Here is a 24,768-nt window from a genome sequence, read left to right as displayed (position 1 = left end):
GTGGTGATCACTGTTGCCTCACAGCAAGAGTTCAACTCGACCATCTGGCTGAGGATTTTGGGTGGGTTCTCTCCAGGTACTCTGACTTCCCCCCACAGTCCAAAGACATGCAATTAGTGGGGTTAGGTAAATTGCCCATATGTGTGAATGGTTGTCTGTCTCTCTGTGTTAGTCCTGCGACTGGTGATCTGTCTGATGGGACTGAGTAAAATGGCCTGGATACTCTGCCCCTTAAGCAATAACTTATGCATTAGTACAGTGTACCTCAACAGAGAAGGCAGAGATAGATCTGTGATATCGAGCCATATATGTAATTTGCCGAGGTGAATGCTTTGTCTTTGTTTTTGTTTTTGAAGAAATGGTTTATATAATAATTGTGATCAGCAGCATCTTTCCTCCACAATGCAGCACTTTATATCCATCTCACAAGCTGGAATTTATAAACTGACACAGTCCTCCTTCCATCTGCAGCAACTACAGAAGTAAACAAAGCAGTGGGAGCTGTAGGCTGACAATGAGAAAATAAATGAACAACATATTTGCCCACCATCTTCACAGCTGCCACCCTCCCACACTGTGAATTAAAACGGCATGCAACATACAAAAGATAGCAAGCATTCTGAAACACCAGTTGATCTGCATTTACACATATATGGCCATTCATAGCAATTTTATAGAGTTATTAATTTAACATTGCTTTAAATGCCATAGCTCCACTTCATAAAGCTATAGAATAATATTTAATAGTCAGATGGACAGCATATCTACTTGAGTACAGAAGTGGTTGAGAAAATGTGGGTTCAGAGTGTGGGTGATTCATGTACCCACACGAATGTGTGGCGGATGATTCATTTATGTCTCCCAGCAAAGGACACACTTTTACACTGATACATTAGTGACATTGAACGTCTAACCATTTGAACAGCCATGCACACGTCTCATTAAGTTAAACACTGTTTTTTGTTGTTGTTGTTTTTTAATCTCTGACTGCTTTTCTGTCAACTGACTGGACTAGTGATCTAATTAGAATACCAGAAATGTCATAGCACTGCCCAAAGGTGCATTAGACCTGACTGGAATATTTGCAGTATGTCAGACATCAAATAAACACTGATCCTAGAGAAGATGAAACATTTAATCAAAAAAGGTATATTACCAAGAAGGTCTTTCAGTTTACAATTGACAAGGACTACAATACAACTACACACAATAGAACTGCAGCACAACATACAATTATATGGAGATGTTTGTTTTAATAAAGGTTTGCGTTAGAAAAATCTTGGTAAAATGTTAAAAGTGTTATCTTTTCTTGAAATATGAGCAAGATGATGTCATGTATTTTTTATATATATATTTAATGTTCGCCCTGTGTATTTCATGTTTTGAATCATGCTTCAGAGGCAGCACTAAGTCAAATAAAGTGAGTCACTCTTGCATGGATGTAGGTGTAAATTTTGTGATTGACCTGAGTGGGTAAATTATAGTTATGAACAACAATAGGTAATGTTCTTTGGAAGCTCTCGACAGGCTGTGATGCAGTATTTTTGGTTTTGTCCCTGAAGCAAATGGTTTTTGCTTCGTTTTTGAAAATATAGCTGTTTTAGACCTGTTCTAAATAAAGTTGTTATAGTTTATTAGGTTAAAAAAAAAAATAAAACTATTTACCTCCCTCTCACCTCCTGCCAGGGTTTATGTGTTACTCCTTAAAGCTCTGGTTCTTTATCTGAGGCCTGTGAGTTTGATGGTTATTGTGTAGTATCTTAGCTGTTGAAACTATACCCTTCTGGAGAGAGACCTCAAATAGGGTACCTAGAGTCTGGAACGGCTCTCCCAGCTTGGGTTGCTCTCCATATCCTGGTGCAAAGGCAGAGTCAAAGGTGTTACTATGTAGCTATACAACATGCTCCAAGAAAGATTGGATGGCCTGTTCGATACTATTTGCAGTTATTATCAAAGATAATAACCAAATATTTTTCTCAGGATGACATTACACTGACATTTAATGTCTTTTAAGTTACACATATAAGCCACTTTTTGGACTGCATTTTTCATCTGCACAGTGTTGTCAAATTTAAGAACACCCTAAACTTTACTCCATGTATTTGTTGTTTCTCTGCTGGACTATTCCAAGTATATTCTCAGCTCTAATTACTTTCTGAGAAACCCCCAGTTGAAAAGGCTGCAGTGATAGTCCTGACAGGACATAGAAAAGACAGATCACATTTCTTCCATGCCTCCTCTTCATTGCTTCCTTGTAAAATCCAACAGACAATTTAAAAACATTCCTGTCACACACACAAAGCCCTGAATCATCATGCAATCATATCTAAGAGAGCTGGACCATGTTATTCCAATAAAGCTTTGCTTTTAGAATACAGACATATTTGTGGTTTCTACATTTCACAAGTACAATGGCAGGCAGAGACTTCAGTTATTAGGCTTGTCTTTGGTGGTGTCGGTTTAGGTTTGGAAGGCAAGTATCTGTAATTTGAAGATTAAAGGTTTTGGTAAAACTCTCGATCAGGTTATGCTGAACAGTCCCTGTGTTAGTTTGCTATAGAGCCATACATTTATATACTACTATCACATCTCATTAACATATTCTCTCTCTAATAGTTTGTTCTTTGTCCTGTCTTTCATCTCTCTCACCATGAATCTTTCTAATGATGTCTCTGGGGACAGAGTTTCTGATCATGTTTCTGATCTGCGGTTGCTGTCCATCCTGAGCCTGAATCTGCTGCGAGTTTCTTCTGCTAAGATGATAATAGTAGTATAGACTGGACTGAGAGAGATGAGAGAGGACAAACAATCAAGCAGAAACTAGCTCAGCATAGCCCAGCCTCAGCCTTTTATCTTTTACACAGCCTTCACAGCCTTTAACTGTAAACAAAACTTGAAAAAAAAATCAACCACTGCCATTAAGTGCTAACAAGATCTATAAAGAGCCATCAGAAGCAAAAGCTGCTTTATGGAGATAACTGTTCGCGATCAGATGAATTTAAGTCATCTACATTTAAAAAAATGTCACTCAAAGTTGAAAGTAAATGACTCGCAATGTAAATTTAATGCAAACTGTTTAAGTGCTCCAGATTTGTATTATTATTTCTTCTAACACCTTCAGATGTCATACCGATAATCATTTTTAGGAAGTGCAATATTACATCCTAAATTTAGAAAACGGTATATGGTAAATATTAGGAAAAAACAAAAGGCCACAGGCTGGATAATGAAGTACTATCGTACACCAATCTAACAAACTAGAACACAAAACGTGCAAACAGCAGTGTCCCTTTGCATGTTTGTTGAAGCATAATGACAATTTTTCAGGAGCTTTCATTTTCTGTTGACAAATATGTCTTTTCTTGTCTGACGGATGGATCATTGCGAGTTAGAAGACAAAGTGAACTGGGGGTTGTGGGGAGAATGATGACTTTTAAAGGATAATAAAGAACCTCTAGGGGACAGCTCAGCAGAGTATTATTCAAAAGCATTTTAATTTATAGGGTAATTCTAAGGGAAGAGCTGTCCTTATCAATGAAATAGCTTCAGTCTGACTGTGAGCCTTCTGGCATTTAATTTAGTTCCCTTGGAGGTTCTTTGTTTTAAATAACAGCAGTGGCAAAATTCTCAAATATTATATTACTATCATGAGCAATATCACAATACCCTCAGTGAATCTTGACACTGATAACAAATTATTGCCCAAAATGAATAATTTTATGTTTTATATTTATTATTATTATTATATATAATAATAATATATGTCAAATCATATATATTACTTTATTTTCACATAGTTCATCTGACACTGATATTATTCACAGCTATATTTATTTTGGTGTAGTGCTTTGGTCTCAAACTGTCACCGCTATTAAAAGGAGATGTATTATATAGGTCAGGTAGTGGCTAAATAACCCTCCAGGAAGGTGTTTCTGTTTAGCAATCAGCATAAAGCATACGAAGAATGAGTTGCATGTGGACATCAAGTGTACTGAAGCTTTCAAAACTGTACAACAGGATGAAAAAGAAATAAATAAAGATGTAAAAGAAATTTGCATTTTTATGGGCACTCTCCATTCAGCATGACAAAAACACAACACAAGCCAAAGAGGCAAATGAAAAGCAGGAAGCGTAAAATTTCTACTGTATTTACAATATCTCTAGTCACCCCAAAAAGTTTTAAAATGACAAAGAAGTAACTGAAAAGCAGAGTAACTGAAAAGTAATTTAATCAAATGTTTAACAAACTTTTTAAAAGATATTGTGTTACATAATATACTGCAATTTACTTTTCTGAAGTCGGTATGACAATAACGCAACAGTTAGCAATTACAAATGATTGATATATGCACTGATGAAAATACTGAACATTCTTGTTAATGGATTATACCATCTGGATGGTATAATACATTATGCTGCTGCATTCTACTTCCTGTACTAAAGCAAGGTAGCATTTTTCTGATATTGAAATTGACTGTCATGATTCTGTGGCATTTCTGAGCCTGTGAGCAAGCATGTTTCAAAGAAAGGACAGTTTTTATGAAAACTATTGGTGCTGTGGCCAAAAATTGGCTCTTTACTTTTCAAGAACATGGTGGCTCCTTCTTCTTTTACTCTATGAAGAACCACTCCTAACTCATTAATATTTTATATTCTACCTGTCAATCAGGTATAGCATGGAAGAAGGAAGCACTTTTCCTGTGATGCAACGCTAAATGTGCTTTTAGTGTCATAAATGCTTTCATAGTTAGCGGGTGACTGACAGTGACCTTGCCACAGCAGAGACAAGTATAACACCACTCAGAATGACAATGCTCACCACAGGCCTAATTAGTGATGTGCAGATGACAACTCTGAAGGAGAGGTCACTTGGGGGTAGCAAATACTTGGCAATATGGTTAGGCTCTCCTAGATATCTTTGCCTCTGGGAAGAACAAGATCGCATGACTTTCTATTATTCAAGGCTGTACCAGCCTTTGACCTACCTTTCATTACTGGAAGTACTGGAAACTTTCCACAATGTAGACGAGATGAAGTGTGGTGGAGGTTAGGAGATGTATAATGCCTCTTTTTTTTTGTATGGTGACAAGCTGACAGTATTTGACCTCCCTCTGATAAATGGGAAGACCATAATGCAGCAAGATACTGACACACTGATTTGACTTTGAAGTTATTTTAAATATCTTTTCAAGGTCTCTTATAAAGATGTAAAAAAGAAACAAAAACATATTTTAGAAGGTTCCCTTTTTTACCTTTCCCTGAAATTTTCAACACACAGCTTCAATCTTTAAAGATTTCACAGAGATGAGGTGAGACTCTCATTCTACAGAAACATCAGCATCAGCACAGTGGGTAGAGACTGCCGGGGGGTAGAAAAATGGCAAGAAGAACCAAGTCCCTAAGTTTGTGGCATGAAAGAGAATGGAAGTTAATGAGCAGCTACCTGGATTTAATCTGCTCGCTCAAGCTGCATGTTGTGTTTGTGCACACCAAACTTTGATGCCTTACTAAAAAGAAGTAAGACAATGATTGAGGTGCTTGACTTATAAACAACATACAGTCGAGCTCTTTCAGGCCTATACTGAAAACTGCATCTCTTAGGAAACTAATTAAAATCAACTTTAAATTAACTTCCACTAGGGCAAAGTGAAGTTTATTATGTGACATGTATTATAATTAATGAGTTTGCTGTATGAGATCATTTGTCATGTCCTAAGTTCAGCTTTGAATTACAAACCTATTTCCAAGGACTTCTGCATATAGCCTCAATTGGTGTTTTTCCAAAATTTTAATGTTTATTCAATTCCATCCATATGTCATCCGATCTTTTGGAAAATAAGGAAACTATAAATGACGGGGAAATGACAGAAAGAAATATGAGGGAGTTGGTTGTAATTACGCCTACAGATTCTAATAAACCATGAGATAATTGCATAATTAATCCTCCATCATTCTCAAGTAAGCTTGTCCCTTTCTGTGACTGCCTTACACTTGCATGTGTATAAATACATTAGCGCTGTATTAAAGACAAACCCAAAAATGTTCAAAGCCACTGTGTTAGCATGGAATAATCTGAAGAAAAAAAATACCAGTAGCATCTAGCAAAAAAAAAAAAAAAACCTTTTCAAAGTCAATATAATGCACAGGCCAGTGGAACGCTTTCAAGAGCACATTCCCGGTAGATTAATTTCTAATGCAAAATCCACTGTTCCTTGAACTAACTTTAATGTGTTCCCCATAGGGTGCAGTAAGTGTTTCTGTTCCTGATGTCAAAAATGCACCAGTGGAACGAATACAGGTATCGCGTTATTGCGCGTCTGCTAATGAAACACAAGCCTGTGAGTTATTAATTAGCAAATTAGACCAGTGTATAAATGACACCATTACTCTTTCTTTTAAATGTTCTGTGCTTCCTGACAGGAGGTTGTAGAGATATTATTGTGCCACGAGCATACTTCAAATTTGATTGCTTCAGCGGGAGATGAAATAAAAACATACATCATCACATGCTGTATGATGGTGTATGGCTAAACATTGAATACTAGGAAGAACTGAAATCTGAACCTCATATAACCATTTTAAACCTCCCTATGTTTTATACAAGGTCACTCTTCTTAAGACGTAAGTCAAAAGTTTTGTTCATAGAGTCTAAAAAGTTTAAAGTTCTCAGTCCTAATAAATGAAGTCTTTTGGCTTGGTTGCTTTATTTAACCTACTCTGAGCTGTTCTCTTTCAAAGGCTCTCTCCGTATGTGGACTTTGTGATCATTATGTACACAAGATTAGTATCTATAGAACTGTCATGGAGTGTTTCTATTGAAGCTAGTGCCCATAAACAGTTAAATATACAGTATTTTTCAAGATTTGTCTGTTTATCTTCATCTTTCCTCTGCAGAAAATGCTCATCTGTCCCATGAAGGTTTAGTATCCAGATATAGTACAGTAACTATTGGAGGCAATGTAGCTATGATTGTTTTCCAGTTAATGTATTTTATTAATATTATCAATTTTGTTTTCATTCATATTAATTTGATTCTGTCTCACTAGAATCTCCACCTATAACAGACAGATGTGACATAAAAAGATGGATGAATGCTCGGACCACTGCATTTCCTGACCTAAATGACTGAGCAGGGATCAAGTATAAACTATCAATTAATTTGGCCAGCATGGTCTATTTTATAATTTAACACTTCTTTGCCACTGCTTGTAATACAAAAACAGTTCATTTCTAACATGACTAACCTCATGAATAGTACCAGCTAACTAACTAATAATAACATTCTTGTGATTTCTTGTCATATACCTGGGATGGAATTAAACCCTTATTTCAGCGTCAGGGTTATTTTCTCTAACTTGCTTAGAGATAAATAAATAAAAAACATCTAGTCTCATAGAGATGCTAAAACCTAGTCCATGCATTCATTACTTCTAGACCTTACTATTATTATTCCTTGACTATCAGGATGTTTCAAAAACTGCAGTCAAAAATGCTTCATTCCAGATACCAACAGGGACTGGCAAATAAGATTTCTTCCATTTCTTTTCAATGGCTTCCAATAAAAAGTCCTTATAGTACCATATTTTGTCATGTTCCCAATGCCTGCAGCCTGGTGAAGCTATAGAAAAACACATTAAAGAGTCTCTGGCCGCAGGTGTAATTCATGCATCATCCTTTCTTCTGGGTCCTGGCTTTTATTTTGTTGACCATAAGGATAAGACATTAGGCCCCTGCATAGATTATGGAGCGTTCCGAATAAATTGTCAATGATAAATAGCGCCCACTGTTGATTAGCTGCAGGGCGCTACCATCTTCACCAAATTTATGGCATTCCTAGTGAAATGGATTTTAATAGAGGTCCTCAATTTATGTCAACACTTTGGAAGTTTTTCTGTAGTGCTCTTGGTTCTAAAGTTGGCTTAATGTATCGGTTCTATCCTCAAAGCAATGGTCAAACTAAGCAGGCAAATCAAGAGCTTGAAGCAGCCCTGTGTTGCATTGCCGTTACTAATCAAACCACCTGGAGCTCACAGCTTCCTTGCAAAAAGCAATAAAGGATGCAAATGTTTACAAGTCATTTATATCCTACTTCTTTTGTCAGTTGAATAAAGAGTTTAACTTGCACATTAATCATTGTATTCTGTTTCATTTACATATTACACACTGTCCCAACATTTTTCTAAAGTATACTGTAATTAAATTTACAGCTTATTTATTTGCATAAATCAGTTTAATTCACTGTGCAGAACTGCTTTTGTATTTTATATTTTTTGTGTGTCTGTTTGGTTTGTTTGACCATCGCAGAATGTTCTTTTTTCATATGCATCACCAAAGTTTATTTTAGATTTGAGGCAACATATTTCAGTTTTCTGTTTAGGTATCATAATGTTTCCCCCACTGATATTTTAAATAAAAGAGGCATTGTGCATTGACAGACACAATGTAACATGTAACTGCTCAGTGAAGCTGTTAGCTTGGCTTCTCCTAATGGACAGCAGCATGGATGGATGTCCATGAGGTATTTACAAATTCATGCCCTAATTTATTTTTAATTCCTGTTGATAAAAACTATTTGAAAAAGAGATATTTTGCAGAAGGGAAGACAGAATGAGAACATAAAACTTGGAAAAAAGTAGACACATTGCAATATTAAAGTATTAAAACCTAAAACTCACCATCAGTGAATTATTCTTAAATCATCAACTAACTTTCAAAAAGTGTAAGTTAGTATTTTTAACTTCAATGTCTAATTAATGTGGGAATTAATAACAAATACTGTGCAAACATCTTTTCATCTTTTCAGCTGAAGCTCTAATAAATCATGGACAATGAATATTACTGTTAAAACATCATTATGAACAAAGTTATCTCTGATGTGAATTAATGTCACACAGTCAGATGTATTATTTCAAGCATAAACCACTATTCAAAATCCAGAGTCATACCCTCATTTTTGGATGACTCATCCATAGTAGAGGTATCCCAAAGGCCCTCATTTCTCACTCTGGAATGAGGGCAATCCCTTAGCAACCACCTCTCTAAGCACTTTGTGACAATCCCTAAAGGCTACAGTCCAGCTTCCAGTGAACATTTTAAAGCACACAGTGAAGTTGATTTCAACTAAAGCTGCTGACCTCAGCTCTCTAACCTTCCCCATTAGCAGTCCAGATATCTCTTGCATTTACCATTCTGGGGCTAGCTCTAGGGGTGGTGCATAAATTTAGCGCTGGTGGTTGTTTGTTCTAATTAGATTTATGGGTAGGAACTGTTTGGAGAAGCAAGACAGCACTGTTTTATTATTAAGCTCAGAATCAGGTCAGATGAAATGAGAAGCAATAAAATGCACTTTGGTATTAATGAGCTCTCAAAGTGACACATAGGTATAGCTGTAGTAAAAGTGAATATATGGTAATTGTGGAGGAAATAAAAACATTTTTACCAAACTTTCAAGACACAACATAGTCATAAAAAGATCCATGACCACAAAATCAAATTACCTATTCAACCCAAATTGGAATAGTGAAAATGTCTTACTAAGTTAGTATATACAGGATACAGGAAGAATACAGGATACGTTCTGCAATAGAAGCTCTCAGAAATTTCTGAATGTCTTTTTTCTGTACATTCTGTCCTGTAATAAAGTCTGATAGCAAATGAAATCAGTTAAAACTGCAATAACTGCACTAAATAAGGCTTATGTAATTCCCTAATGATTAAATTTAATGTGCAGTAAGGCTGGCATGTATTTTGCTTGCAACAGTTTATTGGTTTCATACTCGCAGTGAAACATTTTATGTGTGTACTTAAAGCAGGACCCCTGCAGCAACTAATGAACTAATGTCTGTCAAGCTTTACTTGACTTGACATTACCTGATGGGCTCCAGGGGGCTGTCATGCCGCAATAGGCAGGGTACACCCTACAGCTCACCAGTCCATCACAAGCAACTACGCAGTCTCACATACCCACCTAATCTAGAATTAAAAGTCTTGGACTGTAGGAAAAAGCTGTAGTAAGCAGTGGAAATGGGGCAACATACAAACTCGACACATAAAAAGCAGCAGCCAAGAAGCTTGCTGTGCAGCAACAGTGCTAACAACCATAAGCCCGCTATTTGACAACCCTGCAGATTATATACAAAGTGCTGTGTATTCTGTTCGATGGTGTTTTTGCATGAATAAAATTCTCATATATTACAGTTTTCACTTTGCAAATGTAATCAGCTGAAGTTATCATCATTGAGGAGACATTTCATAAATAAATGTAATAACATTTGGGAAGCTTTGCCACAGCAACTACATACAGTGCTGTTTGCTGTGGTTGACTGAAATAGAATTACTCACTGAGTCCCACCTGGCTGGTGTGAGACTCAGAGGAGTTGGCTAATTAAATAAGCCAAACACTCCAATTGAGTCTTTCAATGTGACCTCTTACAGTCCATGGCACATCTATTTAGATTCCATCTGCTCTGAATTAAGGATGCACACATTCTCATTTTGTCCCGGCTGCTCTAAGCAAAACAACTACTGTTTATCAAATTCGCATAAGTGCTGCCAAATGCTTGCATGACACAAGAACAGCTGCCAGTGAGTTGCAGGTGGAATCGTACTACATTATAGAGTTTTAAAGATCATTGCACTTTTAACAGTGATCTTTAATATCTGTCTTACTATACATTACATCACTTGTGTCCTTATTTAATAGCTGGTAAGTTTGTGTGGATCACATCGTCTCTCACACACACACAGATTTGTGGGTGTTAGGGTGGGTGGGTGATTGGTTGTGCGCGTGTGTGTGTAACTCAGCATCCAGCGAAAGCAATCATATCTCACTCCGACTGAGTTTTACAATTTATTTTCTTCCTCTTGGAGCTGAGAGCACAAACCCTTATTACCATTACACTATGAATTATGAATGACCACAGAACTGTGCATAAAGGCTTATGTTATTTGTGAACTGTATTATTAAACAGAAAGCTGTTTTGCATGCCAGGCTGAAGCAAGGCAGTATACTATCTTACTTATATAAATATACTATATATATAAAGTATATAGTATTGGGAAGGTACATGATTACTAGTTACCAGGGCAAATATACAGACAGACGGGGTTTTCTCCATACCTTCTAAAAGGCCAACACATTTTCAACATTTCTGACTGAAATTATTCTTTGAAGCAAACCAAACAAAAATGCATCCTATGACTCCAAAGAGCCATATGATTGTTAAATCATCACCTATGAGAAATAGTAATGACTTAGTCACAGTGTGGGGAAGTTGCAAGATCCTTTTTTACCTCAAGAACCTCCTATTTTCAAAAGTTTTGAGTGTGCCATATTACCAAGTATCTACCAATGCACCTATCACCCCAAAGTCAAGAGCAAATACAGAAAAGGCCACGTAATCAATTTAGCAGCATGTAGATGGAAATGATTAATGACCCCTTAGGTCATTTTTCTGTAGACTGCAAGGAAAGTCTGGACAAAGACAGGACCAGAAGGTTTGACCTTGAAGCACAAACGATTTCACGCAAAGAGATCAAAATACATTGAATGCTAGGACAAGAAGTCAGAAAAATGAAATGTTAAGGATTGTAATCACCCATAAAGACACATACTGTAGTTAGATCACTAAGGATTTAGACAATGACCCTTTTGTTTGTCCCTTTTGCTTTTATACACCACTACAGTGGATTTTAAATAAGAGAATGTGATTGAAGTGCACACTTACAACCCAAATTCAAGGGGTTTAACAAAAGGTTTCGAATTAATGACAATTTTTTTCTATGTTGCTCCTAATTTTCAGAGGCTAAAATAGTAATGGAAAAATGACTGACAAGCAGAATTATTGCCATGTAGGGCATGTGCCCAATTACTCATCTTTTTAATGAAACAGTTTGAAACGAGAAATTTTGCAGTGCCAATATATGAAGGATCCAACCCAAAAACAGTATAGCCACACTGAAGCGACTGACATTTTTGTTGAACTTTGTTCTTTGTTACAAATTCATCTAATGTGTATGAACTGTATGAACTAATTAGAGGTGCTGTTTTGCTTATTTGTCTTCTGAGGTTCCGTTTTTTAAATTTCTTTGAATCTAGTGTAATTTGTATGATTATATTAACTGTGATTAGTAATAAGTATTTTATATGACAATAGAACATTTTGTATTGCTTACAGTTCAGTCCCCAACTCATATTAGACTCCTTGTGTTTTGATTCAGTTATAAACAAAAGGAAAAGCACATGTAGAGTAGAGAAAAATATTTTTGTATTGTATTTTCTTTCTTTAACCCTCTTATTTGTATCAATGCATTTGCACTCTTTTACATTGAAAAATATTTATTTTGAAAAGAGGAAGTGTGATCCTCTCTCTAACTTTATTTTACTGTTTCACAGATCGCGATGAGTCCTGCCTTCCAAGCAGCGGACCACCATCGCGTATCTGCTAAGTCTTTTGCACTTTGAGAAGTAAACAAGAAAGGCTGCACTTGTTGGTCGTCTTGGTGAGTTTTAATGCAGAAAAAATGTAAACAAGTATTTGCACTGTCTGGAAGCTAATATGAAAACTTTAAAGGATGATTTTTTTATAAATCAATAATTTAATTGGTTATAAATAAAAATCATAATTTCATGGTTAAGTGAGGAAAAAAGAGAAATTCATTTATTTGTTTTACATGGTTAAAAATAACTAAAAGTAAAACGAAGGACATTTTTTAGTTAAAAACATGCTATAACAAGCTATAGCTGTGACAAGAAATAGGTGAATGGACTTTATCTGGCTCTATGCAACAATATCATAATTGTTGCACAGGCTAGGTTTTGGGGGGGGGTTGGTAAATGGACTGATTCTTATATAGCGCTTTTCTACTCTCCCCGAGTGCTCAAAGGGCTGTATACAACATGCCTCATTCACTTCCTTCTGTACGCAAGTGCATTCTGAAGACATTCACACTCCAATGGACACATTAACATCTTGCCCAATGATACTTGGGGGAAGCAGAGGCTTGAACCAACAACCTTCCAGTCAGTATCTGAGCTGCTCTACCACCTGAGCCACAGCCACCCTGGTGTTGATAAAGCGACTGGAACAAATTCCTGGATGGTGAGCCTGTGCCCAGACTGAACAGAAACATCAAAGTGGTAACAACTCAAACCACCAACAATCAAAATTTAATGTGAATTACATACATATGTAACTGATCACTAAGAGAAACAATTTCATTAGTGTCGTTTGTGTCATTGCTAAGGACATTGGGTGGACTAAAGATGCAAAATCCAAATATAAAGTTCAGTGAGTTTGTTTGAATGTTAAAGAATAAATGCAAGTGAAGGAATATTAGTCCGTTGATCACAAGGCTCCAACTTGGACAATTGCACAGAGTCTCTCTCCACAGGTACATATCCTCTCTCTAAGTAATTTCTCTCTCTCTCTCTCTCTCTCTCTCTCTCTCTCTCTCTCTCTCTCTCTGAGCCTATGTTGTTTAATTCGTTGTTTTTAAAAAATATAATAATAATTCTTATTGTTGTATTTTCTCAGAATTACTCTGCAGAGCTTCATAGGTTAAATTCCAGCATTAAGAAGCTTTGATGTCTGATGGGATGTTGAACATGTGGCAGTGTCAGGATAGTTATAGGAATGCAAATTTATTTGATTTAGTATTAGTAGAGTATTATACACTTGACATCTATTGTTACATTTACATGAGAACATGTCTTTGTTTTAGACTATTACTGATGCCAGAAAGCGAATCTGTATTTTATGCCTGACACAAGTCTTCACATCAAAAATTACTTGAATTAGCCCGCTGCTGTTACAGATAAAATGCGGTGAATTATGCATTCGTTCCTCTCATCAGGATACCTATAGAACTAAATGGTATTGTTATTGTGCCTCTCATGCAGCATGTGTTCAGACATGCTGCAGCTGAAGCAAGCTGAAACCACAGAGTTAAACTCCCCCTCCTTTTTCTACCTTTCTCTACTCAAGAGCTAATGCCAGTAGTGGTTGTGTACTCTCTCCCACATCTGACAGCTCCACTGGTAAGGACATTCTTTACTTTATGCTTGGGAGCAAAACTTTGCACATTTTCTATGCCCTTGCCTCATTCATTTTGTTAACCAGCTTGTCAAGCCAGGTGCCAATGTAATGCATTGTATGCTAGCAAAGACAGTGCTCTGGATATGTAGTTGACAAACAAACTGTAGACTGAATACCTGACCCCCAAACACACACATACACCAGGTCCCTTGGTGAATTTTGCTATACATAAAATGAATACTCCCTGAGAAGTACATTACCTGTACACATATCATGTACTTGTTCAGATATCTGCTAAAGTAGCCGCAGTGCAGTAAAGTTCTGCAGATAAGGCCAGGAGATAGATTCAGATAATGTTAAAGCATCAGAATGTGAGTTATATACATATAGTATGTGACTTTACTACCCTTGAAGATGGCCAAAAGGAACATGTTTGTAGCACATCAGTTTACTTTTATTTCTTGTTCCTGCTGAGTGCACTTAAGGCTGGTAACCCAAATTAAATGGTAAATGGCCTGTATTTATATAGCGCTTTACTAGTCCCTAAGGACCCCAAAGCGCTTTACATATCCAGTCATCCACCCTATCACACACTGGTGATGGCAAGCTACATTGTAGCCACAGCCACCCTGGGGCACACTGACAGAGGCGAGGCTGCCGGACACTGGCGCCACCGGGCCCTCTGACCACCACCAGTAGGCAACGGGTGAAGTGTCTTGCCCAAGGACACAACGACCGAGACTGTCCAAGCTGGGGCTCGAACCGGCAACCTTCCAATTACAAGGCGAACTCCCAACTCTTGAGCCACAAAATTAACCAGTTTTCTATTTTACCTACCTTGGTGCTTGATCGCTGGAGTATTTTTTCATGCCTCTTTAAGCAAAAAAGTACTTAAACTGCTCAAAATCTACAAAGTAATTAACATTTAATTAAAGGAACATGAATTCTTAGCCAAGTCAAGAATCAGAGTCAAGCATCACTTTCAGAACCTCAGCCAACTGGGATACATACTTGTTTTGGGAGCTTAAATAGAGATTTCTTTTGGATGCCTAGTACAAACACCTCCTCTCAATAGCTTGTCACAGCAAGAAGGATAAAAGGCACTAGGAAATTTTTAAGTTGCAGCACAGTTAGATTTTTAGAGGTTGTTTTTGATATATCAAACACCTTAAATACCTCTGAGAACTCCTGGGAAAGCCCTGACAATGTGCACAGCTCTTGCACAACCATCACACTGATGCAGAGTGTGTGAGATGTTGTTGTGGAGAGAAAGAAAATGGAGACAGGAAGTTGGCTGGAGTTATCATTCAATGTTGCCACTGTAGCTTGAACATTACACTTCCTCTCATACAGACACCAAGTTTAGAAGACACTTCCACTTACCCATGAAACATGGGTTAAGGAAACATGAATGCATCTTTGGGATATAGACAAAGAGTAACAGAAGCAAAAGAGATATACTGAGCACCACATTATAATTCTCGAGTTATTTAAAAGAGAATGAAAGATTAAAAACTTTCTTGGAAGGAGATAGATATGTATAGAAAGTCCCACCATGTGTGTGCCTCACTAATAGTGTTGAGCCCCTGCTGGTCCATTTTCTGAAAATCTCACAGTGTTAGGAAGGTAGCTGCCACATAAAAGTCGGCATGCTATGAAATAGCATATTCTAATAGTGCTCCATTTTTGAGAAGGGTGGGTTCAAAATGACAGCCTGAGTAACAACAGATGGATTCAGCAGTAGTGAGTGCACTCACACTTCTGTCCCTTACAGTAACCTTGACATATCTCCTGCACTGCCAAGGAACTTGAGCCAGCAGTACTGCAGGTGTGACTCTAATTTAGATACTTAAAGATGGTAGACATAGTACTACTTATAATGCACCAAGTGGCTTACTAAGCATGAGTCTCGTTAATACTTAAAGAGTAAGGTTTTATTTTAAAACTCTGCCACATACTAATAAAAGGAAATACACCCAGTATCACTGACAGACAGATATATGAATTGGCTTAAACATTTTGAAAATGTACGGTAAGTCCCAAATAGTCAATTCTATTCACGTGGGCGTAGCGTATTCAGTGGGTGAAATGTTTTATCACATCATTCATCCAAGAGACTTCTTTAGTCTCAGCTAAATGCAGTTTTCCCCCACCTTATAAACTGTGCGTCTGCATCATAACTTAAGCCATTACCACTGATGAACAATGGCCTGTGAGGTCAGTTTCTTGAGCACAAACTGGGTGCATTGTAAGTGGGGATTTCCTTACCTAGATGACTGAGCATGCATCAACACATATACTGTAACGAAATTTCAAGAAAGGTTTTCAACACATTAAAAGTATCCACCCATCAGAGAGAGCTGAGTGAGATTTGAATCCACATCAACTGTTTCTCTGAAATCTGAAACTTCCTTTCACAAAATTGCTATTGATCTCTGTTAGCCAGTTAGATGTGCTCCAGTGTTATACAAAGACTTACCACTTATCTGCAGAGATGGGCAGTAACGCGTTACTTGTAACACAGAATAACAGTGACATTTGAATTGCAGCTTAGGCTGTATGTTCCCCAATACCTAAGATAGATACAGATGGAATAAATAATATAGAGGGATGGTTGTGCAAAGTTACAAAATTTGCTCAATATCGCACATTAGGCACCAGACCTTATGATCTCTGGAAGAGATGCTTTAGGTTGCAGTCAGCACTTACTCTATATCTTGCACTAGTGTTGTTATATTCATAGACTGTCATTGATTCTGGCCAGATACAAGCACAAGGAAATGCACTCAAAAAATAAATAACCTTTTAGTGAGGCTTTATAGAAGTTCCAAAATCTATTGGGTTAATGTTAGCCTTATAATTTGTATTCAAAATAAATTACAGAAATTTTAGTCATAACAAAAGGTCCGACACACAGGGTCAAGAAATGAGGTCAGTCAAAAAGGTAAAGGCTTTACTGAAGACCCATGTGGCTATAAACAAGTTATTACTCAATATCAAACAATATTAGAAAGAAAGAAGGAAAAAATACAAAAACTAAAGACAGAAGAAGAGACAAAAATCTGAGTGTTGTGCAAGCAGAATGCTAGAAATGAATGAATGAAATGAACAGACATAGAACAGTACATGAAAAAATTAAATATGTATGGCTAGAAGGTGGTAAAACTTTTATTTAAACAAACATGTTGGTGATTTGAAAACATAGGCTGTAAAATATTGTCCAAGAAAGGATGACTCTTCAGGTGGCAAAAAGAAGTCTGAAGTCCGGGACTTAAATGATATGACATGCATGTCAGAGTGAAAGGAAACACAACAGTAAATGATTAAATAAATCTTACAGAGAAGAGTGATTTCTTTCATATATTTAGCTATATACTCATACCCTATAATTCCCCACTACTCAGAATATGTGTCTGTGTAGTTTTTCAAAGCCTCTTCCCTTCAGTGACAATGCTTTGTGATGTCTGTGGTTGGTATGCAGTCTCAATAGTTCTGATCACCAGGCTTTAATCCAAATACGCCTTTGATGTTCCCAGACATCTTGGACCCTGCTTCAAGATGAGTAGAACAAATAGCTAAATGTGATGACTGGTGTCTCTTAACGTGTGCAAAGCTGCAATTCTCCTTCTTTGAATTCCTTGTATTTTTCCATTGTTCTGAGCATTATTCAGTCCACTGAGTGCTGTCAAACAAATATTTTTATTTGGCAAAAAGAAAATATCAATTATACTACCAGTTGTACAGTTGACATCATGATCACTAACAAAAAGCATTAGCTTCACAAGTTAAAAGACATTGTAGAACCTTCAGCACCACATATAATATATAGTATACACATATATTATACACATATAATATAAGATAATCAAACTTGTGAAAACAATTCTTATTTTTTTAGTAATTAAAATATATGTTGTTTATTCATTCCTGAAATAAGGATGATTCAAATAAATATTAAAAGCTGCCATGCCTAACTCCACCACAACTATACATTTCTAAATGTAATAGGGTTTTACATTCAGCAAAATGTGATGCAGTTTTGAATGCTGACTTTAAAACACCACTCTAAACACTGGTAGTTGATTAGCACGACTGGCTGACTGTCTATTTGATAGCCACATTATTCACAGAACCAATATGAGTCACTATTATAGATTATTACCACATGAAAAGACTAAATCCCATGGCACTGAGAGTAGAGTACAAAAAGTCCATGGGAGAAAAGCTTCCATTGTACTAAAAGCATTGGCATTAGAAGTGTATACCTAGAGTAATAACTCTTACTTGCAAGTGATTAAAAAATAATTTCTTCACACATATCATCAGACATTTTGATTTCCCTGGCAAAAATTCAACTAAAATATCCCATCTATGGGAAAACTGTCTTCTCACACTCTGATACTAATGAATTAACCCCCCAGCTCAATGCCTTGCTTTTATTTAGTCTACACTTCAGCTTAACAAAATACTGAAATACATAGGGCCTTGCTTATTCAGTTGAATCAAAATGAATTTATGACTTGATTCTTTCCAATTCGTTTACTTTTTAGGAGTGCCGCATCACTTTGAAATGACACACAGAAACACTGAGTCCAAATACTTTATCACTTTGTGACTCATATAGCTACAACTTGTGAAAGAGGATCCATATCTTAAATCATTTATTACTTACTGTCCAATAGTGAGTCAATACAGCTTCATTTTGGCTTGTAGCAGGAGTAAAAAAACAGTGTTGATATGGCCTCTCACTAATTGTCCTGTGATTACCAGCCCAGGGACAAAAAACAGAGAAGCATAACCTCTGCTCAAACACACAGACGCACGCTTACAAACAACAAACACTGACATAATTGCCAGTTGTGCTGAAGATACTGGATGCACTGAAACACCACCATGTCTAACATCAGTAACTACACTTTTCTCGACCCTTTTTTTCCCCGGCACTGTTGTCTGAGTTTCTCTAACAAGCTATCCAAGCAGGTGAGGTGAGGGGTGTTGTTTATAAATTGGTGATAAGTCAGTGCATCATTATGGCTGACAGTGTCCTCTACAGCACTGTGTATGTGATTCCAATCTAGCAGTTGGAATGAATGCCTGTTATATTTTTATCCACAGAAAATACAAACAATGACGTTGTGAGATGATGAGTCGGTGCCTTTTCTAATTCCTGATATTCATAAAGGAAACACAGAGTTATTCATGTATTCCATATTTGGTCAATTCTTTGGGTCAATTCTTTATTTTCTTGTGCACGACAATGAAATTAATAGTGAAATAAAATAATAAAGAATGAATCCATCAGTTCTTTTCAGCCTGTCCTTTTCAGGGCTGGGGGGCACTGGAGCCTATCCCAGCTGTTTTCGGGCGAGAGGCAGGGTACACCCTGGTCAGGTCGCCAGTCTGTCACAGGGCCATCATTAATTAAAAGTTAATGATGATAAATCACAGATTCACCATGAACAGACATTTATATCTTTGGACAAACCAAATATAAGGTTTCCTAGAATAAACTGTCTACATAAAAAAGTCATTCTATCAGCTGGACAATGCTATATTATGGAGAACACATGTGGGACCACAGCCGACTGTGCCAGCAGCTTGCGACTGTGAGATAAAACCCCTGCCAAAGTCAAATGGCAGAATTGACAAAACACTCACATTTGAGAAGAGACACATGCATAAAAACGGGGTAATGGTCAAAGTCTGCCCTCTTGTTTCTTCAGAAATGAAGGTGTTCAGAAAAAAAGGTGACAGCCACTCCAGGAAAGAAATCACATCAATACAAGTATCCATATGTCTCATACCCTTTGATGTATAGCACATTTAATGTAGTCTAAAAAGATATGTGAACTGGTTGGAACAGCTCAAAAATATATTTAAAAATTGTTTATTTTGTTTATTTGTTATTAATTATCAACTTTATCATTGTTGTACACTTATGATGATCCTTGAGTTTTAAAAGTGGTATTGGTCTTCTGGTTGTCATTACACTGCCTTTACACAATTATCCTCAACATGAACTGAGCCCTTATCAATAATTTAGGTACAGGAATTTGCACAGCACCTGTCCCAAATTAGAGGGTATTAAAGTCCTCAGTGGAAGAGAATTCAAAGACTTAATGTTTGGATATGATAAAGCGTGTTTGCACAGCGTTTTTTTTTTTTTTTTTTTACAAAAGCGTGCATATGCTTTTGTTCGGGCATTTAGACATGGAATACGCAGACAAAGAAGAATGACTTATTTTACATGTGTTTTACTCCTTTTAAACTGGGTTGAAAAAGCCAAAAAGGAATTCTAAATAAAAATATTATTAATGAATATAATAACAAATGTTCTACTGGTGGCCAAACTAATACTAAAAACCATAGTCTTTAGCATTTGTATTTTTCCAGCCACTTCCCTGCTGTCTCTCCATCCATTTCTTGCACCACACCAAGTTCAAGGATTAAAATAAAGCAATAATGCGGATTTAAGTAATGCAGATTCACAGTAATGCAGATTATGTTGCCTTGAAGTGAACTCTGAGAAAAGATAGAATACGTTTAGGATATGCAATACATTATACAGCAGTCCATTTCTTACTACTGTTCCAGTTGTGACAGCTGCTGAAAAGGTAGTTTATTTGTTACCAAAGGCTATGTCTAGAAACCTCTTTGGTAAACATACACTGTGTGTAGCTCTGCCTGTGATTTCCTAGTAACAAAGTACCAGGTTATCTGAATAGGGTCAAGGGATGGAGAACCTAGCAGCTGACATCTTCTGAAAATGACAAACTGTACTGAGTTAAAAGTAAATTATATATGTGTGTGATTTTAATTTAATCAGATACTGTTTTCCCTGATTATTATTTGTATTTCACTCTATTTGGGGTTCATTAGATCAATATCAGTGTTAAAATTCTGTATTTATTGGGGGGGGGGATGATTCAACAGCAGAAACCCAGAGACAAAATCATGTTTTAGGAGCTTTTATTTTGACAGGATTCTCAGACAGAGGTACGGGTTAAAATAAGTTTTCTTTAAGCACAGGGGCGAGGGAGGATACCACCAGAGAACTGCCAGAGAAGAGAAGTCAGATAAGTATTGAGGCAGCTGAGTATTTTGCCAAAATTGTTAAAAAAAACTTAAATTGAACTTACTTGTGACTCCCTTGTGATTTGCAGGCGGGGGAGGCAGGCAAAGGCTTCGGGTGTCAGGGCTGGTGGAGAGTGAGAAGACGTGTGAGATTCCTGGGTGAGTCTGAATGAGATCAGCTTGGGTTTATGGGAAATCCTTCCTTTGCAGGTGAACAAAGGGAGCCTTGCTTCTGACTTGAGTCTAGCCAAGGAACACACCAGGACAGAACTAGCAGTGGAGAGAAGAAAACAAGGTCAGGTAATAGAAGGTACAAGCAAAAGCTACAAATGGTTGTGAGCCAAGCTACCACCACAAAGGCAACAAAAATCTGGCAAAGAGTAAAGGTTTCAGTTTACTTACAGGATATAATGAGCTAATGATAGATAAGCTGTTCTGTCTGGACTGAGGGCAGGAACATCACACCCTAGAGCAGGGCTGGGCAACAACGACTTCCTCTATACCGCCTGAGAGCAAAAGGGAGAGCAGGAAAAGAAGAGAGAGTGAGAGAGAGAAGGCTAGCAACAGAAGCAGGCCTGCTGGGAGGATGACACACACACACACACACACATATTGTCAAAGTTGTATATGTGGACTTGATTTTTTTTTTTTACTCTTCTTACAAAAGACACAAAATATCTTGTAAAGTGTTGTTATCAGCTGGTATTGATAGCCATGTCAAACTATACAGCCAACCACCCAACTGCGTTCAATGTGTGTCATGTTTGTGTGTTTCTAATTAGCATATTTACTCATCCTGGAGAATTGGTAGCTGCAGAAAAACTAGGTAATCAAAAATGGTTTTTTTTTCATCAACTTGAAAATCAGAAAATAATATCCAGTTTTATCACAAGGTTCAAGGTTCTTTATTCATCACATGTATAGTTATACAAGTATAACACACAGTGAAATGAAACCTGACACGCTCCACGACTTGTGCAAGGGGGGGGGGGGAACGACGACATTGTATAAAATATATACATTAGGTGAATGTGCAGTAGTAGCATGTATGCAGCAAGCAGGTGAAAGAAAGCAATACTCGGACCTTAAATAGCAGTTAAGGAGCATTGACTGACACAAAGGGGAAACTTTAAAAGGTCCTTCAAAAAGTTATTTGCATACAAAAATCCCTAAACTGAAAGAGCCTTCAGGAATTGGAAATACATAGCAGTCAAAAGATATGCAAATATGTTCTGTTTTAATGACAAGCAATCAACCGTGTTAAGAGTAAAATATTTCCTGATAATACATCAATCTACATCAACAAGAATGGTATTCTGAACACATATGCAGAACTGGTTTCAGCCATGTAAGCTGTAGCTGCTCATAAAGGCTGTCCTGCAATCATTTATGAATCACTGTGACTCACTGCAAAGAGAAAAGCGGCGCCCTCCCAACACAGGGACTAAATGTCCAAGTTTTTTATCTGTGCATTTGTTTTCCTGTTTTAGTAAAGACTCACATTCATTACCCTTTGACTGACAGCACAAACCTTCTATTTCATTATTTCACAAGCACAAAGAATAGTCAATTTTCCCAGCAAACATCAACGTTCCTGGCTGAAAATGGTCACAGACCAATTGCAAAAGGCAATGCGAGTAAAATTAGCCCATTTAATTTTCCTTAAATTAAAAAAAAAAAAGCAAACTTATTACTATTATTATTATAACAACCATGCCTGTACAATTCTATTGTAAGCAATATAAATCCATCTATTTATGGCATGCCAGCTGGTTAACAAAATCTCATTGTAGCACCTTGCTTTACTTTGTAAGTTATTTCTTCTTCTTAGTTTAAAGAAACTGTGGATAGAGGTCTTCAGCGGCCAACTATGAATTCAATCAAATACATTTCAAAACAACTTGAAGGCTGGCTCAGTATTCATCAGCTCAAAATTATACAAAAAGGAAATATTATAGAAAAATGATTTTATTTGTCTGAGGCGTACTTCAGATTATATGAGCACTATCATGCTTGTAACACTAGTTCTTGTGTTAGGAACACAATTGGCTTCTTAATGAAGAATTAAGGGCTGAAGATTTTACTGACTGGGTAATTAAAGAGAAGACAGTGGCTTTAGAAAGCCTCATACAATTGGAAACAAAAGACAGAGGAAATTAGCAGCTAATAGACAACCCCAAATTCCATTTTACTGTCAGCTCTAAATGAGGTCTACAGTAAACCCATGTAATATTATAATCCACTAATGGAAAGAAGCACTTTAAAATCTGTTTTTTCCACCATTGTCTACAAGATGTTGCAAGACTTGCTGAATGTTTGGTATTAATACAGTCTTTGGGAACTGAATTTGAAAAAGCTTTTGCCCTCAAATTAAAGTGGGCCAAAAACATCCAGAATGGTTTCTGTGGTACATATGTCTATAAGCTGTGGTTGCAGTACTTAATTACCGGTATGTCACTAGTGCTACAGAATAGGTGAAAGCATAAAGAGAGTAATGTTTTTTTAAGTGGTTGGTAATTTCAAATGCTACGCTATGACACGTAACCAGAGTGTGTTGATTCAATCATCCTCTTGTGTTTTTTTGTTTTGTTTTTTTGTCACCCTCATTAACCTGTTTTCTCACGTCTTTGACTTATTCAAGGTTCTGATTGGTTGCTGAACGTTCGCTGTCATGGTCCTGGGTCGAGCGACCCAGTATTTGAGTTTCATGTATCTTTTGTATTCATTTGCACCTAACTTAGTTCACCTAGTTAATTCCTAGATTGCAGTTTAGTTTTGTTCCTTAGTTGTTTATGTCATCTCCCCCTGTACTAAGTCTCCCTGGTTCATGCGTCATGTCTGCGTGGTTATGTTTAGTTCATGTCATGTCTAATCTCCATTATTCCTGTTTTACTTTGAAAGTCTGTATTCAATGTCAGTGTATTTAGTTTCACCTCTCCTGTCCTGTCGTTAGGTTCATGTGTGTCAGCTGTGCTCCCATGTGTGGCCACTTCCCCTGATCATCCCTCATGTGTATTTAGTCTCTCATGTAGTCTGTGTCGCGTCGTCTGTGTTCCCACCCTCCATGTTGTCACAGCCAGTCTTAGTATTCATGGTTATGGTTTCCTGTGTCTTCATAGTTTTTCCTAGTTTTACTTTCCCAGTTTAGTCATAGTTTAGTTTGTCACTGCGTTTCTGCCTTGTCTGCACTCCTTGTCACCAGCCACAATAAAGGCTCGCTTTCAGTTAAGTTTGCTCCAGCCTACTCTCGTGTGTTCGCACCTGGGTCCACCACACACTCCACCGCACGGTCTGCCTCCTCAGATCGTGACAGTTCGCAGCACAAATATAAACCAAAATAAGGCGGAGCATGGTGATTGGTAACTTTCTCTTTCTTCCAGTTTTTCCAAATCAATTTTATTTTAGTTATATACCCCTAAATCACAACTACAGTTCTCTCAACGTACTTTATATTGTAAAGTAAAAACCCATCAATAGCAAAGAGAAAACCCCAGTAATCACATGACCCCATGTGAGCAAGCACAACAGGAAGAAACCTTCAGCAGAACCAGTATAACCCAGGGAGAATTCAGGGTCAGCTGATCCAGCCCTAACTATATGCTTTATAAAGAAATTTAAGCCTAATCTTGAAAGGGTGTCTGTCTACCAATTCCAAACT

Source organism: Astatotilapia calliptera, chromosome 16 (assembly GCF_964374335.1).
Source record: "Astatotilapia calliptera chromosome 16, fAstCal68.1, whole genome shotgun sequence".
Classification (NCBI taxonomy): Eukaryota; Metazoa; Chordata; class Actinopteri; order Cichliformes; family Cichlidae; genus Astatotilapia; species Astatotilapia calliptera.
This window is presented reverse-complemented; position numbering follows the sequence as displayed.